Source organism: Dipodomys merriami, unplaced genomic scaffold (genome assembly GCF_024711535.1).
Source record: "Dipodomys merriami isolate MVZ:Mamm:240054 unplaced genomic scaffold, mDipMer1.0.p SCAF_1191, whole genome shotgun sequence".
NCBI classification, from domain to species: Eukaryota; Metazoa; Chordata; class Mammalia; order Rodentia; family Heteromyidae; genus Dipodomys; species Dipodomys merriami.
The window spans coordinates 185,110-208,608 of NW_027202484.1; the positions used below are offsets into that span (position 1 = coordinate 185,110).

At 39.1% G+C, this 23,499-nt stretch overlaps 2 pseudogenes; one reads left to right on the forward strand and one right to left on the reverse strand.

Moving 5' to 3' along the window:
- The window catches only part of LOC138822947 (CCA tRNA nucleotidyltransferase 1, mitochondrial-like), a 30,637-nt pseudogene extending 13,754 nt beyond the window's left edge, over positions 1 to 16,883 (reverse strand).
- A 1,364-nt stretch (positions 16,884 to 18,247) lies between these two features.
- LOC138822948 (CCA tRNA nucleotidyltransferase 1, mitochondrial pseudogene) lies at positions 18,248 to 19,483 on the forward strand (annotated as a pseudogene).
- Positions 19,484 to 23,499: the final 4,016 nt, after the last annotated feature.

The window sequence follows — 23,499 nt, forward strand, 5'->3', positions numbered from 1 at the left end:
TAGCTCATCTCACAACTGTGAAGCATCACAACTAAATGAAGAAAACATATGCATTCCGTGCATTTAAGTACAAAAACTTTGATAAACTAAAAGTCTTATACATGTTCAGAAAGGTGTAAGAACAAAAGTCAAGGAAGTGTTCAGCAGGGTTAGTCTGAAGCCTCAAGAAGCCAGATCTTTAAAGCTTCCCTACATGCGTAAAGAAGCCCCCATCTCTCCATAGCCCAGTGGCTACTTGCTTCCACCTTTTGAATCCCCTGTTTCTTCTTACCTATATAGAACCAACCTGGAACTGTACAAGGAAGAGATTCTGAAATATCAGTTCTCATCTTCTCCCATTAGACGTTAAAAAAGGAGGTGGTGAATATCTCTATACAAAGATTAATCTAGAAAAGGCATTAGTAGTAGTAATGAGTAAAAAGAAAATTATTGTTTTGCCACAGCAATAACAGAATATGGTGTGGCAGAAGGCAAGGTTCTGTTTTTTTTTTTTTTAATGCTAGCTACCATCACAAATTCAGTGCTTCTTTATGGAGATTCTTCTCTAAACACAAGAATAGATCCTTCAGGGCACAGGTCAGGATTTGCAAGAGCCAAGCTAGTTCTCCTTCTACACTTTTCTGGTGGTGTTTCATTTTCCATGGTCTCCAAACACAAGAAGGTGCCACAGAAGCTTCTTTGCTCAGACAGTAGAGTGAATTGACCCTTTGCTCCCTTCTTAGTGACAATTGGGCCCCATTTCTGTCCTGAGCGTGATGCCTGTGGAGAGAATCAGCAAGGACCATTTGCTCTCCTGAGAGTAGTCAGGATATACCAAAGTATCTGCCTTGATCAATACTTTATTCCACATACTTATTTGAATTTAAAATGGAAGACATGTTAGGGTTAGTGATGATGGAGACACTAGAGAGGGAGGGTTATTGTGAGTGGATAAAGCTTTGGACTGAGAATGATCAGGGCTGTGTTCTAGTTTCAGCTTTGAAAACTAATGTTAAAAAACCCACATGTTTTAAAAACAGAAATTGAAGTCCTGAAAGATGTTCTCTGGGGGATTTTGAATATTGCTTCTGAAAGATCACTTAATCCCATGGTTTGACTGTAGTTTATAATTCTACACTTTTCTTAAAAAAATAAGAAAGCTTTAAGGAAAACTTCCTCGGAGAAAGTAAGCAGGGATGGGATTTCCCCCGCACACACCCACATAGCCTTTTGGTATTTGTAGTAAGCTGTTAGATTCTGGCATAAATGAAACTTTGTTCAAATTTTAATTTTAAAAATTTTTAATTATTTCCAAAATTGGTGAGTGACTAGAAATGGTTTCCCCTGAGATTTCCTCCCTTAATTTAAAACTGTTTCAGAATTTAGAAGGAGAGCTCTACATCACTTGTGTGTTAAAAGTTCAATATGTGTTCACACCAGGTGTGCAGCCATGAGAAGTGTTGAGTTGGGCCTCATTCTTCCCATCATTCAGATGAAGGGCCACTGATCCCAGTACTTTCTCTTACAGGTTCCTAACTGGCTTCCTCTCATGGCTGATTATGTTTTTTTTAAATAGTTATCATCTATATATACTTATGTAAAGCTCTGTTTTAGAAAGGCTTCAGCATAGCTGATGAAAAGCAGTCAATCTGATTTCCATACTCTTATAAGGAATGGTAAAAGCAGCCTAGGAAGTGTTGACTATTTATGGAAAACAAAAGCTCTAAATTCTTTGACTTTCCAGACTTATCCTTTAATAGAAACTAATGCTGGAAATAGAAGTCAGCCCGTTAGCTAGAAACAATTCAAGGATTGAATTCAATAAAAACTCTCCTGGGTTTCTACATGAACACTATTGAATTTGGCTGCAAATGAGCAAAAAGCACCTTCAGATATGTTTTCTTTATCCTTCCCCATTGTAGAGTCCTTGATTTAGTTTATTAGACAATAATGGATCTCCACTGACTTACCCAACTGGTATGTTTAAATACCTATTTCATTTAAAGATAGGTATTCAAATGCCTATTTCATTAAAAATATGTACAAAAAAGAATATAACAGCTTGTTCAACCATCCTTCTTAATAGCTCCTTTGGAGTCTCTCTGTGCTCTCAGCTAAATCCAAACTTGCAGAATTTCATTACGAGAGAGTATTGAGTCAATTCAATTACCTTGGAATTTGTGGTGGTCTCTCATGTTATAGTTTCACCCAAGGGAACTACAAAATGCATTCATTTAAATTTTGCTAAATCCACACAAGACTTATCTTGATTGAGGAAATTTTGGAAGTGGGATCTGATCTGTTCTTTACTTTCTTAAATTGAGGCATAACATATGCATGTAATAAGAGAGTACACTCATGTTAAGTATATAGTTCAGTGATGTTCTACGTATGCAGACAACCATAACAATCACTCTGATGAAGATAGAGAGCCTTTCTAGCACCCCACAAGGTTTCCTGTGCTTTTAATCCAGTCAATACTCCCACCCCAGAGGTAAGGAATATAGGTAGAAGAATGACTTCTATCATGTTTGATTAGGTTCCGTTTGCCTGATCTTCAGCTTCATATAAATAGATCCTCTGCTATAGGCCCTGTGGCTTTCTCCCTCTCTCAGTATAAAATCTGTGAGATTCATCCACAATATTTCATATAGCAGCTTCTTTCCTTTTATTTCTGTTTAGTATCCTAGTATATGAATATATGAGAGCCCGTCTACCCAGGCCCTCGTTATAGGAGTTTTAGATAGTTTCCAGGAGGAGTTATTGTGAATTAAGGTTGCTATATGCACACTCTTCCCTTGAATGAAGGCTTGAGTGTAGAAAGCTAAGGCAGGCACAGTGTTAGATTTCCAAATAGTGCCAGCTTTCTAGTGTAATGTTCTAGTAAACTGACTGTAAGAGAGTTCAAATTGTTCCTCACTCTCACCAACATTTGGTATTGCCAATCCCTTTTGGTAAGTATAGCGAGCATGGTGAGGAATTGTGGTTTAACTCTGAATTTCTTTCAGGAAATATTTCCCTGGTAAGAATGTTCTTTAGTTTATCTCCATATCCATTGGCCATTTTAGCATCGTGTGTGTGTGTGTGTGTGTGTGTGTGTGTGTGTGTGTGTGTGTGTGTGTTGTTGTTGTTGTTGCTGTTTTGTCAGTTGTGGGGCTTTGAACACTGTCTCAGGGCCTGAACTTTTTTGCACTAGACTAGTGCTCCATTTCCAGTTTTTGAGTGGTTATTGAAGGTACGTTCTCATGGGGACTTTTCTGCCTGCGCTGGCTTTGTACCACAATCCTCAGATCTCAGTCTCATGAATAGTTAGGATTATAGATGTGAGCCACCATCACCTGGCTTTTTAGAATCTTAAATATTTTTATTGTTTTTATGGTGATGTACAGAGGAGTTAACAGTTACCTAAGTCAGGTAGAGTACAACTCTATTTGGACAGTGTCTTACCCCTTAGCGTGTGTGTGTGTGTGTGTGTGTGTGTGTGTGTGTGTGTGTGTGTGTGTGTGTCTGTGTTTTATCGGTCCTGGGGCTTGAACTTTGGGCCTGCCTGCTTGTTCCTTAGCTCTTCAGCTCAAGGCAAGTGCTTTACCACTTGAGCCACAGTGCCACTTCTGGTTTTCTGGTGTTTTTATTGAAGATAAAAGTCTCATGGACTTTCCTGCCTAGGCTAGCTTTGAACCATGATCCTGAGATCTCAGTCTCCTAAGTAGCTGGGATTATAGGCCTGAGCCACCAGTGCCCAGCCAGAATTTTTTTTTAAGTCTTTAAAGAAAACCAAAGTCTTTTCCTCATCAGGCAAAGGAATACTAAACATTAAAAGTTTTCAGAGCAGGTAGGAGAAATATATTTGACTTAAAAAAATTTACTAAGCCAGGCACCAGTCGCTCACATCTGTAATCCTAGCTACTTAGGAGGCTGAGATCTGAGGATAGTGGTTCAGAGCCAGCCCAGGCAGGAAAGTCTGTGAGACACTTATCTCCAATTAACCACCAAAAAGCTAGATGGGGTGCTATCGCTTAAGTGGTAGACTGTTAACCTTCAGCAAAATAGCTCAGGGACAGGACTCAGACCCTGAGTTCAAACTCCAAGAGTGGCACCAGAAAAATATATCTTACGTATGTATGTATTACAAATAAATTTTTATAGTCCATATGGCCTATCTTTTTTATAGTTTTAATGATACCTTTTGACAATGTTAAGTTCTTTAATGAAATGAAATGTATAATTTTCTTTTCATGCTAGTGCTTTTGGCACTATGGTAATGTACACACAGGACCTCACACTCAGCCTGCTCTGCTGGTGATCTATCACTTCTGCCACACCCGCAGTCAAGCTTGTGTTGCTTATTATGGACATACTCTTACATGCTTTTCTTCCCAGGCTGACCTTGAACTAGGATCCTCTGAAGATTAGCCTCCTGAATAGGGTCATAAACATGAGCCAGCTGTGCTCTGTTTAGGGATGTTTTTTGTGGCCTATTTTCAGAATTCCTTGCTTATTATAAAATGGATTTATTTTTGGTTTGGCTCCATGGATATTTTGCAAATTTCATTCATGACAATAGCAACCAAGTGGCTAATTCATAAAGCCCTATTGGAGGAATCAATTCCTTGATTTATTTAAGAGGCAGGAGATTATTTTTGTATTCTCTTTTTAAAATTTTATTTTTTTTTTGTTGCTGTTGGTTATGGGGCTTGAACTCAGGACCTGGGTGCTGTCCCTGAGCTCTTTTTCTCAAGGTTAGTGTTCTACCACTTTGAACCACAGCTCCATTTCTGGTTTTCTGGTGATTAATTGGAGATGAGTGTCTTTGTGATCCTCAGTCTTAGCCTCTAGAATAGGTAGAATTACAGGCATGAGCCTCCAGCACCCAACATAATTTTTACTTTTTAAGTAATTTTACAAAGGGATTTCAACTCTATATGTCAATTTATGAGTACAGCACATCTGATCACTGTCACCACTGAGGAAGGGTATTTTTAGAAGGACAATGACAGTTGCTGTAAATTGTTCATTTCCACAAGGGGTATAGTGATTACATTCATTGCTGACCATACACATTTATACACTATGAACTAATATATTTAGTTTTTGACCTTCAAACCTAAGTGGACTTTTTTTGTTACCCTGATATGACCACTAAAAATATTTCAGAATGTATGGATTGAGAGAGGAAGGAAAAATACATCCATTGTTAGTTGTAAGAAAGATGGTTAAGAAAGTTTTAAAACCAAAGAGGATTTCAGAGTGCTCCAATGAACTTCTTGTTGAGAATATAAATTAAAGGTATATACTTACCTAATTCCCCTCAATATGTGACCAATTGAATAGACTTGGATCATACATTAGAAGGCTATCTCCAAGGTTCAGAGGATAGGAAAAAGTGGAGATCATAAACAACAGTCCTTTCCTTTCTGAAAATAGGAATATCTGAGGACCAGTTAGGGCTTGGCTTAGATGTGGCCAACAATGGGGCTTTGACAATACTTCTGGATCTTGACTTCATGAATTCTGGGCCACTTGTCTCCAAGTCATTATTAAATAACAAACAATGGAGTTAAGCTGGCTTTACTTATCATCTGTACTTTGCAGTTTCCATTTGCCTTTGCAGATGGATTCTCCATCCTTCCTTCTCATTGTTTCTTGCCATGGGAGGCTGACCCATGTGCATCCTGGCTTTCTCCTGCCCTTTTTCTTCGGTTTGGCCAATGGGCAACACTATGAGGAAATCTGAGGGAAGAAAGATGATGAAAATAAAGGTAAATATTCTTTTCTTCAGATCGCTGAAGTTGGCTGTATCTGTGTGTTAAGTTCACAGCCCCTCAGGCGATCCTTTCCACATAGCATGACTCTGGGTTTTGCAAAGTCCTCTTTCTCCTTAAAGCACAGGATGCCTACAGTCTCCTCTAGCCATGTGTCTTGCAGCACTAAATTATCCCTGACCCTTCATACTGTCTTTATAAGTCCTTATTCATAGTTCTGTTATTAAACATTTGCATTGACGGCTAATTTATGAGAGAAGAAATTAAAGCAGTAAATTATTTTACTGAGTTGGTTAAGGTTACACAGGTTACACTTTACACTGTTCTTCCAAGAAAACCCATGGTGTGAATCACAGGAACTCTGCCAGAGCGTTAGGAGGAGAATGGATGAACAGCCAGAGCAAAGAGGATTTAGAGCAGTGGAAATATTATGCATAATACTCTCATAGCAGATGCATGCCATCATATCCTTGTCCAAAAACTGTATAATATACAATATCAGGAATGAACCTTTCTCTGGAGGATAGTTTTGTGGTAGATTATTACCTTCCCAGGTAGGCGAGTCCCCGGGCTTGATCCCAATCACAGAAAAATAGATTGCTTTTTAAGAACAGAGTAAAATGTGGATATTAGATGATAATAATGTGTCAGTATAGATTCATCAATTGTTCAATCCCCAGGATGAGTACAAAAAATATATTCCAACCTTGCCTAAAAAATGTTAAATACCACTGATTCTTCGCAATAAGTAGTTTGAATAATGAGAGTTAAACAGTTGATAAAACATGCACACCTCCCCACCTTGCATTTTGTTCTATTTGCCACTGTAGTAAGATTATCTCTAGATTTGCTATCTTTATAAGTGCTCTATAAACATATGTTGAGTGAGTGATACTGATCCATTCAGTAAAAGAATGGCACTGCAATGAATTGCAAGTTACTGTATCATATATCATTAAAAATAAAAGTCCCATATATATGACACCTAAAAAATACGTTAAAAATTACTTCAATTAGGAAAGAAAGGGGGGTTGGGGGAAGGGTATGTGAGAGAAAAATGAAGGAGGGGGTAACAAGTTCAACAAGATATGTACTCACTATCTTATTTATGTAACTGTAACCTTTCTGTACATCACCTTGACAATAAAATTAAAAATTAAAAAATAGGAAAGAAAAATGTGAATCACCCAAATGATCAAATCTTTTATTTTTTCTATCTTTTCTAGACTTTGTCTTTTTTTGTACAGTCTTTTAAAACTTGCAGTTAAAGGTGTATGAGAGTTTTCTTTCTCTTAAGCTTGAAAATAGTGTATAAGATCCATTACCATTGTTAAATAGCCTAGTTACAGTTTTTTAATAAACGCATAAAATTTTATAAAATCTTTAATAACCCACATAATGGAAAATGATTGCTCTTTGCCCTAATGTCTGGTATTTAGTTTTTTTTCTGTGTTTTATTATTAGGACTATAACCTAAATGAATTGTTTCATGACATTCCTGTGTAAAAAAGGTCACATTTCTTTATTTTCCTAAATCAAATTCAATCTAGCTAGGGCTCCCACCTGTAAAGGTTAATGAGAAATCCAATTCCAGGTGTTTTTGAAACAGCTTCTACCTCTTCTATCAGTTTTATGAGAAACTCGGGGTTTATATTATTCAAAATTTGGGGAAGGACTCCTTATCCTCAGCTAGTGTTTGTGCTTTGACTTTTACCTTAACAAAGCAAAGCGTCCTTGTTGTCTTGTACTTATAGTTGTTCCACTTGGTAGCAGGGATATCTGTTTGCAGAAGCCCTACCTATTTGTGGAAGCGGTTTCTTTTTTTGGTTGGCCTGGGGCTTGAACTCAGGGCCTCCCATTTGTTGCGTGGCTTTTCTAATCTAGGCTGGTGCTGTTACTCCACCCACATCTTTACTTCTAGCTTTTTGCGGGGTATTTGGAGAAAAGAGTCTCTCAGACTTTTCTGCCCCATTTGGCTTTGAATCCTGATCCCCAGCTCTCAGCCCCAGAGTAGCTAGGATTACAGGCCACCAGCACCCAGCCTGCTGGAACTGCCACCACCTCCCTTCTGCTTCCCTCAAAGGTGGTATCTGAATCTAAGGGACTATTTTCAACCTCATGCATTGTTTACTCACTTGGAGCTTCAACTCAGTCATGTACAGTTTTGTTCTGACTTCTTCTCAGAGTGTTCTGGGATCAAGTCCTTCCAGCAACTCATTTTCTCTCAGACAATTAAAATTTCTTTTTCTGCAATTCAAATCTTTCAACCCAAGGCTTCAGTGGAGGTTTGTTTTCCTTAGAGAAATGAAGAGTTCAACCCCTAGAACTTCATCCTATGCAGAGTTTAGAACTTACAATACAGAGACATGCCCTTTACGTAAAGCTCAGGATAGAAATTCAGGAATTCTACATCCTGCAAATATTCATACTTTAATTCATTGTCTCATGCTTAGAACTCAGTTCATTGTTCTGCCATGTAATGATGCTGCAATAACACGAAACATGCCACTTTTCCCTCAAGCAGTTTGATCATTGATTCAATTTTCATAAGTGCGTTAGTAGTCAATCCGAAAGTTAAAAGGTAACAAAAGGATCCAAAGAGATGAACCACAGATAAGGGACTTGTCACTTCAGTTAATGGCACAAGGAAAAAAAATTAGGAAATTCTACTGGAGAGAAGAACAAAACATGACACTTATATTATTCAAGATAATTGGGAAAGGACTCACCCTCAGCTCTGACTATCCATTAAGTTACAAAGACACATTGTGTTTTATGATCCACCAAAGAGCAACAGTCACATTATCATGAAGACATCAGAGAACTGCCAAGAGAGCAAGTTAAATCAGGATAGACTCAAGAAAGAATTGAGACCTGAGTAGTGAGTTCCAAGTTTGGACTGCTTTCCCTTAACAGTGAGAGGTTGCTTTTTGTATAGAAGAGAAACACATCTTAAGCCAAATGCTAGTGGCTCGTGCCTGGAATCCTAGTTACTCAGGAGGCTCAGATTTGAGGACTGTAATTCAAAATCAGCCACAAAAAATGCTGAAGTGGAGCTTTGGTTCAAGTGGTAGAGCATTAGCTTTAAATAAACAATAACTTAGGAACAATGATCATGCTCAGACCCTTAGTACACACACACACACACACACACACACACACACACACACACACACACACACACACACACACACACACACACACACACACAAACAGAAACTGAGATATGAGGATCATGGTTCCAAGCCAGCCCAGGCAGTAAAGTCTATGCACTCTTACCTCTTAGTTAACCACCAAAAAGCTGGAGGTCTGGCTCAAGTGATAGAGTACCAGTCTTGAATGAATTCTCTGAAAGACAGTACTCAGGTCCTGAGTTCAAGCCATAGTATTGGCAAGAAACACGAGTCTTAGAGCCTGACTATTGCTCTGGATAGCCAGAAAAGTAATAGAAATTTAAATTCAGATGTGGGAAGATGCCTGGAAATCCCTGGCTTTGAGCTCACAGCTCATAAAGCTACAATTTAAATCAGAAGCAGACAGTCTTTGAAAGACTGAATTACTGCAAATAGTTTTTGTTTGGGGGTAAAAGAATGTCAAGTTCTTCAAAACAATTGGTAGAAGTCGCATGCATTCTCTGTAGAGAAAGATAATGGGATGTTCTCTTCCTCCTCCCCAACCTCCTCCTCCTCTTCTTATTTTGTGTTGGTACTGGGGCTTGAACTCAGAGCCTAGATGCTATCCCTTCACTTGTTTTGCTCATGGATGGTGCTCCACCACTTCAGTTGCAGCTTGACCTTTGGCTTTCTTAGTGATTAATTGGAAGTAAGAATTTCATAGACTTTGCTGCTTGTGCTGGTTTTGAATTGTGATCTTCATATTTCAGTCTCCTGTGTAGGATTACAGATGTGAGCCATTTGCACTGAATTGTAATCTGTAAAACAGATTAGAAAAAAAATATCTGGTTGATAGTAGGAAAAATCAGCCTGCCAGGTAACAGTACAGCATGAAAGAAGGGAAATAACAAAATGTTGAAATAAGGATTCAGGATGACCCATTGTAACAAAAAGATGTACAAAAAACTATGTTGAAAATGAACTTTACAACTTTTCAGCTGGGGAGGCAGGAGTTGGGGAAGTGGGGAGGAAAGGGATGGTAGGGGAAAAACAAAGGAGCACGTAAAAATGCTCAGTAGGAAATAGACTTACTACCTTGCTCATGTAACAGTAACCCCTCTGTACAGTATCTTTACAATAAATATATGTATTTTAAAATTTAATAAACAACAAAGCTAGTTAAATAGGGCCTTTCAGTATTGAAGGAAAGTTTTTAAATATTTAAAAATATATACTTAAAATTAGTGACAAAATATTTATTTTTTCTTCCAGAGAATTGGAAATTTAAGTAAAGGACAAAGAACAAAACTCATGGAGAATAATTGGGGAACATATCATTATGCTTATTGAAGAGGAACATATTTCTTTAACAATATAATATTTGGGCACAAAAATATTCCAGCAATAAAGATTGATAAGCCAACAAAATTCAAATTAAGAATTAAAAAAATACAACTAAGCATGTAAAGTCACACACACACACACACACACACACACACACACACACACACACACACACACACACACACACTTGAGTGAGAGAAGATATTTCCCAAACATAAAATTAACAGAGGAGTCCCACATATAAAATATACAAATAATTACATATTAATGAAGACAAATCCTGAACAGAAAATGGGGAAATAGGGTCATATTACTCTCCTTTGACTGTGATGTCATGCGAAGGTCCATGGCTTGGTCTTCAGCCGCTGATATTGAGAAGTGATAGAAATCTTTAAGATATGGACTACAGGTGGGAGGTTTAGGTCCTTGAAGTTGTGGACTCAAATGGGAGAATGGGAATCTTAACTCCTGTCTATCTCTCTCTTTGTTTCCTGGCAGCCCAAGTTGAGTAATGTGACCTATGCCATCATGCTCTGCTTTGCCACAGGCCCCAAAACAATGGAACCAGCTGGCCATGGATTGACACCTGGAATTGTGAGCCAGTATGAGCTTTTGCTTTTATCTTCTATCTTTATCTATCTCATATATTTATTTAACAAGAACGCTAGCATACATCATTCAAGTAAATATTTAAATGACAATATGATTCTGGGTGTGATGGTTCCTGACTGTAATCCCAGCACTTGGGAGTTGCAGAGTGGGCTATAAGGAAACCCTAGTTAACAACAACAGAAAACAAAAACTCCAAGCAGCAGCAACAAACCTGAACACCATTGTGAGACATATGAAAAGGTGTTCAAACTCACTAATCACCATACAAAAATGCAAATCAAATGACAAAATAATATCAATTAAGACCCCACAGGATGACGATAATGGCAAAGACTGACACTACTGAGGGTTGGTAAGGATATAGAATTTGGGGGAACACTCATATTTTTGGTGAAGTGTAATTTTATCTTATCCATAATGGACAAACACTTAAAAATGATCTAGTGAGGTGAAAGCTCTTGGTGTATTATGTGCTGTGTGGGGAGCTGAGGCAGCGGTGTGTGAGGTCAACTTCCAGCAGCTCAGGTAAACCTGATTCTTCAAGGAACTGTGTCAAATCAAAGCACTATTAGCCAGTTTCAAAAGGCATGAGAGCAGCAGAATTAACTCATGGAATAAGCTTGGAACACATACTCCAGCTTTCTCCTAGGCTGCTTTTGGAAGGACCATTACTGATTGATTTGGAAAAAAAAAAGAATTCTGGGAGCCAGTTACTAAATTGTTGATAGCCAGTTTTTATTTTTATTTTATTTATATTTTTTGTAGTAAAAATGTTGGCAGGAAAGTTTATTAGGGAAATAATACACTTTCCATAGAACTGAATGGTGAGAACAATTTCTAATAAAGTAAAAGTATTACAACAATATAGAGACATTCTTATTTTATGCCAATCCTGGGGCTTGAACTCAGGACCTGGGCACTGTCTATGAGTTTACTCTGACTTCTACTCAAAACAAACTTAGCAGATATACCCAGTGTCCTAAAACTGCTATTTATATCAACCATCTGAGATACTTCCCCCAAAGACTATTTTATTTCATCAATACAATCCTCTACCAGCAAAATCCTCCTAATAATCCACCAACCTTTAAATCTAAGATTGTTTAGGGCAGCTAAGTACACAGAACTGTATTCCCCTTGTGAATAAATACACCTGGTCCAATAACAACTTGTTAATATTAGATCTTCCTTCATACCCATGGAAAACACATTTGTGCTCTCCTGATTTAAACACTCTTAATTGTGGTACTTTTGGAGAAAGGTCTTTCTTTTTTTTTTTCCTCAAGCTATCCTATTTCATTCTTTTACAGTAGATATTTTCCAGTCTCAACAATATTGATATTGTGTGCCTTTGTTGTGTGTATAGTGGGAGCTTGGGGATGAGGTCTCTTACATTATGAGGACATTTAGCAGTATCTGTAGCTTCTAAGTACCAGATGTCAGAGGCACCCTCTGAGTTGTGACAACCAAAAATGTCTCTAGGTGGTGCCTAGAGAACAAAAAGTCATCCTACTGAGAACTACTACTCTATAAGCAGTTTATACTTCTTTTTTGTGGGGGAGGGTTCTAGTCGTAGGGCCTGAACTCTGGGCCTGGGTGCTGTCCCTCAGCTCTTCAGCTCAAGGCTAGCACTCTACCATTTGAGCCACAGTGCCACTTCCAGCTTTTTTCTTTTTGCTTATGTGGTACTGAAGAATTGAACCTAGGGCCTCATGCATGCAAGGCAAGTGCTCTACCACTGAGCCACCTTTCCAGGCCCAGTTTATACCTCTTTGCTACCTGTTTTTTTTTCTTCCTTTACCAGTAGAGAAAAATAATAAATTATTTACCTCTTCACAATATATAAAAGGAAAGGTTTCTTTTGAGATCTTAAATACTTTTAAATATTAACAATTAGGCTGAGGCTGAGATCTGAAGATATTGGCTCAAAGTCAGACCAGAAAGAAAAGTCCAGAAGACCCTATCTCCAATTATTTAGAAAAATGTTAGACTGGAGGTATACATGAAGTGGCAGAGTGTCATGAATGAAAAAAACTAAACAAGAGCCCAAGGCCCTGAGTTTAAGCCAAGGCTCTCGCTAAATAAATAAATGTATAAATAAATAAAAAATGGGTGAAGAAGAATTAATGAATAATTCTTGAATTGTTGAGCCATTTAAAAAAGATAGGTCACTAAATAAACTGTATTTTGACTGAGAAATAAAATGTTTTAAATTAAAACATAAAATCTGGTTAAGAATACCATTTTACCAGTAAGGCACATTAGTAACTTAGTAAACTATTTGAGGTGATTAAAAATATATCAAAAGTGAAAAGACAGAAACACTACATTAGACATTAAATATCCATATTGTGTAATAACAAAATAAAAAAATACTTTAAAAATATGGCTTGATACAGAGATATATAAAGTAGAATAAGTGTATATGTCTACAGTATAGTATATCCTAGAAGCTCTCCTATATGAAGTTATCATAATGGAAGTTAGTGAGTTAATAAAAAAGTTAACTCAAAATATTTGAAATTTTTCCACTTTACCTTAAAGTAGTTGGATAGTTATGTGGCAGTCTTTCAATATAGAAACACCTCCTTTATCCTGAGTATTAATTAGTCTCCATACATGCTTTCTTAAGAAATAATGTCCATCATGAATCTTCAACTATGTTTGTGTATGTATGCATGTGTGTGTTTATGTGTGTGCATGTGTTTGAACTCTCGTCTTCAGGCTTGCTTGACAAGGGCTTTCACCACTGAGCCACACCTCCAGCCCTGACTCTTGCTTGTTGCTTTTGAGATAGAATCTCAAAAACATGGCCAAGACATGCATCTGAATGTTCACATGTTAGTCTTGGTAGCTAACAGATAGATGTGTGCCATCACATCCAGCTCTTCATTGAGAAGGGATCTCACAAACTTTCTGCCAGCCTGGCCTTGAACCACAATCCCGTCAATCTCAGCTCTCCATGTAGTTAGGTACCTAACCTGGCTGTGGCTATTATCTTCTTTTTGGGGGAGGGCGGGTCCAATATTGAGGCTTGAACTCAGGGCGTCACAATCCTCCTTGGCTTTTTGTTCAAAGCTGGTGCTCTACCACTTGAGTCATACCTCATTCCCTCAGGGTATATTTTAATAAGTAAAAATCTTGATTGACTCTGAGAGCAGAATTCTCCAATGTTTATGGTGTCTTTCAATATGCTATAATTATCTAGCCAATTCAGTTCAACCGCATCTTTCACTTAGTAAATCATTTTTATTCTACTTCCAGAGCCTTCAGGTCACTTTATTAAAACAGAAATATCTCTCTGCACACTCAAGTTCCACTGTTTTAAGGCTATTTTAAGGAATGTGAAGTTGAACAATTTTATGTAAAACAAAACAAAACAACAACAAAAACTAGCTGGGTATCAGTGGCTCACACCTGCAATTCTAGCTACTGAGGAGGCTGAGATATGAGGATTGCAGTTCAAAGCCAGCCCAGACAGGAAAGTCTCTGAGACTCTTATCTCCAATTAACCACTAGAAAACCGGAAGTGGCACTGTGGCTCAAGTAGCAGAGTAGTAGCCTTGAAGGGAAAAGTTCAGGGACAGTGCCCAGGCCCAGATTTCAAGCCCCATGACTGGCAAAAACAAAAACAATTTCAGCCAGGCACCAGTGGCACCGGCATGAAATCCTAGCTCTACAGGAGGCTGAGATCTGAGGATCATAGTTCAAAGCCAGCCCAGACAGAAAAGTCCATGAGACTCTTACCTCCAACTAGCTATCAAAAAGCTGGAAGCAGCATTGTGGCTTAAAGTGGTAGAGATTAGCCTCCAGCATAAAAGCCCAAGGGACAGACCCTGCGTTCAAGACCCAGGATCATCACAAAATAAAACAAGAAAATAAACAATTAAAAAAGAGCAATTTCAAACAAAACAAACAAATATAGGCCAAGCATGACTAAGTCCTGATGAATATAACAAACACATTTCTTATAAAAGTGTACAATTAAACCTTTTTTCTATAAATACCATTGTTTTAGTGTCATCTTTGTCAAATCTAGTCACAAATCTTTTCTCTTATGTTATGTTCTATATATCTTTTATGTAGATCTACTATACATTTTTAGTTCTTTTTTTCTTTATTTCCAGCTTTATGGTGGTTCATTGAAGTTAAGAATCTCATAGAATTTTTGGCCAAGGCTGGCTTTGAACCTCAGTCCTCATATCTCAGCTTCAAGTGTATCTAGGATTACAATCATAAACCATTGGAGCCCAGCTAGTTGGTTTTTTTTAGTTCATTTTTTTTGTTTTTTTTGTGTGTTTTTTTGGGGGGGGTCCAGTCCTAGGGCCTGAATTCTGGGCCTGGGTGCTGTCCCTCTGCTCTTCAGTTCAAGGCTAGCGCTCTACCACTTTAGCCACAGTGCCACTTCTGGATTTTTTCTTTTTGCTTATGTGGTGCTGAGAAATCGAACCCAGGGCCTCAGGCATGCAAAGCAAGCACTCTACCACTGAGCCACCTTCCCAGCCCATCGTTCATTTTTTTTTAATATTGTACAAGTAACAAATGGAATTTCTGCTACCCAAAGTATATTGTTAGCAACATGAAAAGACAAACTATGGACATGGAAACATTTGTACAAATAGATACAAATAAATATAATATGGCATACCATGAGATAAACATGTCTGTGGTAAAGATGGTAGCATCCTTTAAATTCTATTCTTTCTTCCATTAGAATTCTCCTACCCTGGGAACAGTCAAAAACCACATTTCTCAGCCCCCTTTCAAAGAGAGGAAACTAGTTATAAGTTCTCATAGAAGTCTCTTCTGGAATCATGTTCCAACTTCTCCACTTGCACTAACAACACCATATATGTGCTCTTGCTCCAAGGCACTTGGAACACAGGTAGTCCATAATGCAGACTGAACCATGAGACTAGAACAGAAGACGAAAGAAAACAAAGGGAGAAATAACTAAAATGCCTGATGGCTGAGAGCAGGAATGCACAGGAAAAGTTATAACCTAAGGAAATTACTGTAGAATAAAAAGCATCACTAAATTCATAGAGTGTGCAAATGATAAAGGGGTGACATTAATCAAAACTCATTGTATTCTTAAACTGCTTTATTGAATGGCAACTCCTTTGTACAAGTAATTAAATAAAAATATTTTAAAATGAAAACTGTAGAAAAATATGTAGCTGATTAATATACCATCAAGTGGATACACATCCAAACAAACACACCCATACTTAGTCCAGAAAGACCTTCCAGAATACCTCCACATGCTCCATAGCAAAAGCATTGTACCCTGCCAACATCTCCTAACAAAATTTGTCACTACTCTATTGACTGAGCTGTGTCCACTGTCATGACTGCCTTTGAAGTTTTACTGTCTAGGCAAGTGCCAATGGCTTACACTTATAAGCCTACCTTCTTGGGAGGCTAGGAATAGGAAGATCATAGTTCAAGGCAATCCCAGGAAGAAATCCCTTTCACAACCTATAGCTGAGCAGTGGTATGTACCTGCCATCTTACACAACACAGGAAAGTGAGTTTGGAAAATATCAGTTCCAGGCCAGCCAGGGCAGAAAAGTTCTTCAGACTCCATCTCTATACAGGTTAGTTAGACATGATAGTATGTATCTGTGATGCCAGCAATGATGGGAAACTTAAGTAGATGGATAGTCACTCAGCTGTATGCCTAAGCTGGAAGAGAGCCAGAACTTAAAAGAAAGAACCCTGTGTTTAGCTCATATTTCAGAGGCCTCAGTCCATCCTGACAGGGAGAACACATCAGAGCAAAGCAACTTGCAGCCAGAAAGCAAAGAAAGAAAGGGACTAGGACAAGAGATAGCCTCAAGGACGTACTCCCAGTGACTTATTTCTCCAGCCTAGACCCACCTCCATTTCCTCCCCAGAGAGTGCGACCAGCTGAGGACCAAGCCTTCAATACATCAGCCTAGTAATGGGGTCATTTCATATTCAGACTGTGATATCTCACCCTTTGCTTCCAAAAGTTCATGTCCATCTCATAATGCAAACTGCATTTGTCCATCTCCACAGGTTCCCCAAGTTTTAATAGTTCCAACATTATTCAAAAGCCAATTTCAAAGTCTCCTCTAAGACTCAAGAAAAACGCTGTTCCCTGAACCCCTAGGAAATCAACAAACTACATACTGCCAACATACAATGGCACAAAGTAAATATATTTCCAAAAAGGAGGAATGAGGGGGTTAGAGGTGTGGCTCCAATGGTAGAGCACCAGCCTGTGATCACAAAGGGCCAGGTCCTGAGTTCAAGTCTAGTACCAGGAAGAATAAAGTACCCAAAAGGAAAGAATTGGTCTCCAGAAAGAAGGTATGGACCAAAACAAGACTTAAATCCAGGAAGATAAGCATTAAATGCTGTAGCTGATGTCACCATCTAGGGGATACAGTGGCATCAGAAGTTTTCTTGGGAAACCCTGTCCTGGTGGACTTGTCATTTGCTGCCTACCTAGCCTCACTCTTGTTCTGACTGTGCTCATGTTCCTTGGCATCTACAACTTCCTATCCACTGACTTGCCACTGTTTCACACATCATCTTCTGAAGGGCTAATGCAGAGACTCAGAACCTATTACACACTGCTTAGCTTCCCAGGCCTTGCCTTGAAGACTGGGTAGAAGCATCCATGAGACCATAATTTCAGCTTTTTGCATGCCTGCAAAACCAGTGCAAAAAGGTTCAAACTTTTCAGTTCTGCATTTTACTCCCCGATTCTGTGAACTAGGCTAAAAGCAGGCAGTTACGCCATATGACAGTCTGAATGCTAAGATGCCTTGAAATAGTCTTTATCAGAATAATTAGTCCTGTTCCTCTAAGTTCAACCTCCACAAAGTCTCAGAGCAATGACAAAATACAGACCAGTTGTGTTGGTTATTGCTGTGATTATCTGGAGGTCTAGTTTGTTCTCTGGAGTCCTGCTCCACTCCTCCTTCCCCTAAAGTACCCCAAAGTCTGCCCTTCGGGAGGGATAGGAAAATGTACTTTTTTTTACATGATGTTTGATGTGGGTGGGGCTTGAACTCAAGGCCTGGCCCTCTTGCTTGGCTGGGGTTGAGCCACCTCTAGACAAGGAGGTGAGCCTCTGGCACTTGATGAATAAAATCACATCTCACCGCCACCTGCAGAGAAGTGTGGTGGGCATGCAGGGGAGTGTGCTGGGTGTGCAGGGAAGAGTGGTAGGTGCACAGAGATGTGTGGTGGAAGCGCAGGGAAGTGTGGTGGGTGCGCAGGGAAGTGTGCTGGGTGTGCAGAGAAGTGTGGTGTGCTTGTAGGGAAGTGTGGTGGGCGCAGAGGGATGTGTGGTGGGTGAGCAGGGAAGTGTGGTCGGTGTGCCCACGTGCCCACCTGGCAGATATGTGTGGCCACTTCTCCAGATGCAGAGGCTGCTGTTTCCTGGGCAGGCAGGACAGGATGCAGGCTGGAGAAAGCTCTGTCTTGAAATGGCAGTCTCCAGGATTCCAGTCCCTTTTCACGGGAGGATTGAAGAGTCTGATAGAATTATTTGTGAAAGAGAATCAAGAGCTGAGAACAGCAAGAGGAGCGGTGAGGGATCTGCCGAATGGGGTGAAACTTCAAGATGTCCATTTTGCCACCAAAACCCAAATGAGGGAGATGTTTCTGTCAGGTGGCATTCAGATGACCAACAAAGGAGAGAAGCAGGGAACCATCATGGCTATGCTTCGTGAAGGCAATTTTGAAATTACCACACTGAGGATAGATGTCACAAGTGACGGAAGACATGCCTAGGTAGAATTCACAGCTGCCCGGCAGAAGGATGCCGAACACAGAGACCTCACTATAAACTCCATGTTTCTAGGCCTTGATGGTTATTGACTCGATTATTTTAGTGGCTATGAAGATTTTAAAAAAATAAGAAAGTTACGGTTTGTAGGACACACACATCAAAGAATACAAGAAGATTAACTTCGGATTTTAAGCTACTTCAGGTTTGATGGTAGAATTGTGGAAAAACTTGGTAAACATGATGCTGAGACTTTGGAAGCAATCGCAGAAAATGCAAAAGGCTTGGCTGGACTATCAGGAGAGTGCATTTGGGTAGAACTGAAAAAAAATTCTTTTTGGTAAATGTGTAAACGACTTATTTCACCTGATCTATGATCTTGATATGGCTCCTCATAAAGGTTTACCCACAATTGCAAGTTTATAAGAATATAGTGAAGTCAGTGAAAATGTTGATACTTGCTAAGCAAAGCGAAGGCCCATCTTGGCCTCACTGCGGAAAGTACAAGATGATGTCACAAAATGGGATTTGAGGTTGAAGATTTCACAAGAAGAGGAAAAACATTGGCTTATTTAGAGTTAAAAATAGGAAAGACTTAGTTACAGCATCAGATCATTCAAAACCATTGAAACCCTATCAAAACTTCATTGTAGATTCCAGAGAGCCAGATGGAAATGCCAGAGTATGTGAGCTGCTGAAGTACCAGGGTGAACGCAGTCTCCTCACGCAGATGTAGTAGTGGTCCCTGCACACTTCCCTATGAGCGGACCTGACATTAGAAAAGTTGGCATTTCTTCCAGGAAGGAAATTGGTGCTGTGTTACAGCAACTGCAAGTACAGTGGGAAAAAAAAGTGGCTGCCAAATGGAAAAAGAGGAATTCCTAAGTTACATAAAGAAGACCTAGAATGAAGAGCTGGTTCTCAAAACGATAAGACTGGTCAACTTTGCCTGTCTATGAGATTTAAGAAGCTACAGCAGAGTTAAGAGAGAATCCATTAAGAAAAATCTTCTTGCTTTGTGAAACTATTTCAGGCACTGACTGAAATGGAGTCTACCACCTCTCAATCTGATTTTATCAAAGAATCCTAGAATGTTTTTGGTGTAGGTTCTGACTTAACTGTCTATTCTTTTCAAATAAAAAATGGTTTTACATAGGGAACAACTAGGATTGACCTTAAATGTAACTATTTTTCTGGGTGGTGTATTCCTGTAATCCTAGCTACTTGGGAGGTGGAGACATAAGGACCTTAGTTTGAGGCTAGTTGGCAGTTAGTGAAACCCTGTCTCAAAAGCAAAATATAAACAAAAGGCTGGGGTGTGATTCACGTAAAACAGCACAAATAAAAAAAAGAAAAAAAAAGATGCTTAATACTATGTGCATTGAAATAAATGGGTTACTTTGTACACTGATACATTTCATTCTTTACCTGAATTCCAATATTAACTTGTACCTATAATTGTTGGTAAATCTATGTAAAACATCTATCAGTTATTTCCAGGGTGTCATTTATTCATAGTGGCTTTGTTCTAGCTATCTATGTTTTGGTATGGAGCTGTAATTTGTCTGTCATAAGGATTTCATATGTGTGTGTAACCTGGAGAAGTTAACTTGTAAAGACTTTGGTGTATTAGTTTAGTAAAATATTACCTTTGGTTTTGGAAGGTGAGTGGGTTTATATCAGATTTTAATGAGATAGTGATAATACTGCTTTTTTAAGGAAGCATAATTTATTTTCACTTATTAAAATAATACAACTTATACACACACACACTCACATAAACACACACACACAGAAATAGGATGTCCAAAGAGTGAACCAATGCAATAGTTATACTCACAAGATACTATGTTGGAAGTGAATTTTACAACATGGAGGGGCAGAGAAATAGGGGCATAAGGGGTAGCAAGAGAAAATGAGAGAAAAGGCTAACTATGTTCAACATGAATTGTACTCATTTCCATTCTTATGTAACTGTAACCCTCCTGTACATCACCATCACAATAAAAAATAATAAACATAGGCAGTCAAAAAATAGGATGTTCAATAAGCATCACCACATACATTATGCTGCATTTGATGTCATTGTCCCACAATTCTTCAGCTACAAAATCCTCTGTTGTGCTCGCTTTCATGTGTGTACTCCACTGATGACTAAAGCAAGCCTTGCTAAGTGGTATGTGACTGAATTTATAGGCACTAGAGGAAGCTGAAGTACAATTTTGACCATATGTGATTTTGTCTTAAGCACTAACTCTATTTAGATTCTAAAGTTAATCTATTTTATTAGTTTGATTTTAATGAGTTGCTGAGTTACGGATAACACCCTAGAAATGGCAAGGCAGAAAAACAACCTGCTTTGCTTCACTAGCTTTCAGTTATTCCTTTTTTTCATCAGTTTCAGAGAACAGATTTGAGCAACTTACACCCAATTACTCTACAGCAGACACCCCTTCTGATGTATGGTTGCCTTGCAGTTGAGTGTTTGCTCGTCAGGAATCCGGAAGTAGCTCAAATCTATTGCAGCTACCATCCCTGCACTTGGGCCTGAGGAGGGAACCATGGAAATGGGAAGTTAAAAACTGTACTCTGAGAGTATCCTAATCCTGCCACTTGCTGAACTTGCACCAATGGGGAGCCAGAAAGTTGGACGATGAATGCAAAGGCCCCCAACACTTCATTTCCCTTGCCTCCAGTGGTGGCATTATAAACAAACTCTCTTGTATATGGCAAAACTTTCCACTTCAGAGATCCACATATTGTGCAGTAGGCCTCCTTCATATATGAAGACTGGGAAGGAGAAGTGGCAAAAAGTCAACATAAATCAATGATAGTGTCCTTTGCTCAAGTCTTTTATATTCAATGGTGCCCAAAGCGCCAAGGACAATGTTTTTAGAGCTCCACAAATTGTACTATTCCAAAACTTCAATGTCTGGCTTTCTAGCTTCAATACTCATAATTTAGCACGTGAGACTCTATAGCCTATCAACCATTCACTATTCAGGGAAAGGTAAAGGAGGGGCCTAGTTCAGAGACAGTATCCAGGCAAAAAGGCCACACAGTGCAAATGAACAACTAAAGGGAAACTGATGTTGGGCCAGGATGTCACCTTAGGCTGGACACTGGAACCACAGGAAAGAAAAATACCCAAGGAAACCCTGATGCACACAGAATGACTCACAGTAAGTTCTATCCTAGGACAAACACGTGGAGGCTAAAGCTCCCATAGATTTATGTATCCTACTTTGAGGAGAAGTCATTAAGTCTACCCTGGGAGACTAAAACGTTTTCTAAGGTACCAGTGCCTAGGTAAATTCACCATACTGCAATTTATTTCTTCTCTTCATGGTCAAATTAAGTCACAGTTAGCCCTGTGTAGCTATCTTTAAGGAGAGCCAGGAGGATTCCTGTTGGACTGGCTGCTTCTTGCTCTCATCATCAGCAGAGGCCTGAAAGCAACCATATATAGAAGCAGTCACTGAGAAAACAAGTTTGAAGCCACAGCCAGTGTTTCGCCAGCAGGCCTGAGCCTGAGATCCTAGTCTGAGCAGTAGGCAATCCTAGCTGAGGCGCATCAATGTCCATAGAATTGTAAAGCCCACCCAAGGGAGGTCCAAACCTGCTTCACATATCATTTTAACATGATGGTTCATAAAAACCTAGGCGAAGCCTTACAACAACAGCAGCTTATGCTGTGGGAATCACTTGCTATTTCAGCTATACAAAGCTATGCAATGGGAGCACAATGAGTACAGGTCAACCCAGGTGGAAAAGGGCAGGAGACTCTATCTAGACTGAAGAAACCAGGCACAGTGATGCCCACTTGTCATCCCAGGGAGAACAGATATCATAGCGGAGCAGGAACATAGTTCTGAAGTCAGCCTAGTGAGGTAGCAAGAATCAAGATGATCAGTGTCAGCCAGTGGCTCAGATCTGTGCCAATGGCTCAGGCTTGTAATCACAGCTAATCAAGTGTCAGAGATCTGAAGATCACCAAGTGAAGATAGGCCAGGCAAGAAAGCCTATGAGACTATTAGCTCCAAAAAAGCCAAAAATGAAACAATGGCTGAAGTGGTAGAGTGCTGGCCTTGAACACAAAAAGTCTTAGGGATAGCTTCTAAGTGCTGAGTTCAAACCCCAGGACAGGCACAAAAATAAATAAATAAATAAATGACTGAAAAATATGATCAGTGTCATAAAGTGCTAGAAGCAGGGATCACCAGGAGAATTCTTCCCTATAAAGGATGATGTTCTCAGTTCAAATTCAGTACTGCCATTAAGAAAAAAATCACCTGTCCCTGTTCTCCAGTTCGAATGCTGAAGTTATTGAGTAATTTTGTGTGATCACTCCCTTGACACACTCAGCTCATGGAGGGCAGGGATCATTCTTGGTTATAGTGCCACTCCAGGACCTAAAACCAGTTGTTTCATATAAAAAGCATATTTGATCTATTTATTTTGTGACCAGTCACTACAAAACTTAGTGTCCTGAAACAACCATAACTTCACAACTTCTTATTGGGTCTGCAATTCAGCCAATGATTTGCTGGGAACATTGTTAGGTTGTTCAGTTAGGCTGCAAGATCCTACAAAACTCATCGAATGTAGGGCATTTAAAAGCACCTCCACATCATCTACTTCCCTCCAGTAATTAACCAGTTCCTTTATACCCTGTTCATTAGTAGGCAAGAGTCAACAGGAAGAAAATACTCATTTTAAGCTGCAGTCAAAACTGAGCAGCATAGCTTTCATCAGTTTCTTCTGGTCATGAGAAATCTCAAAATTAACTGAGATTCAAAGAAAGAATGAACTCCACTTCCTTGTGAAAAGAGAAACAGACTTATGCATGAAAGAATAATTATGACAATGACATAGACAACTACAACGCACTCCGGCAATTTTTCACATCTCTATTTCTTGT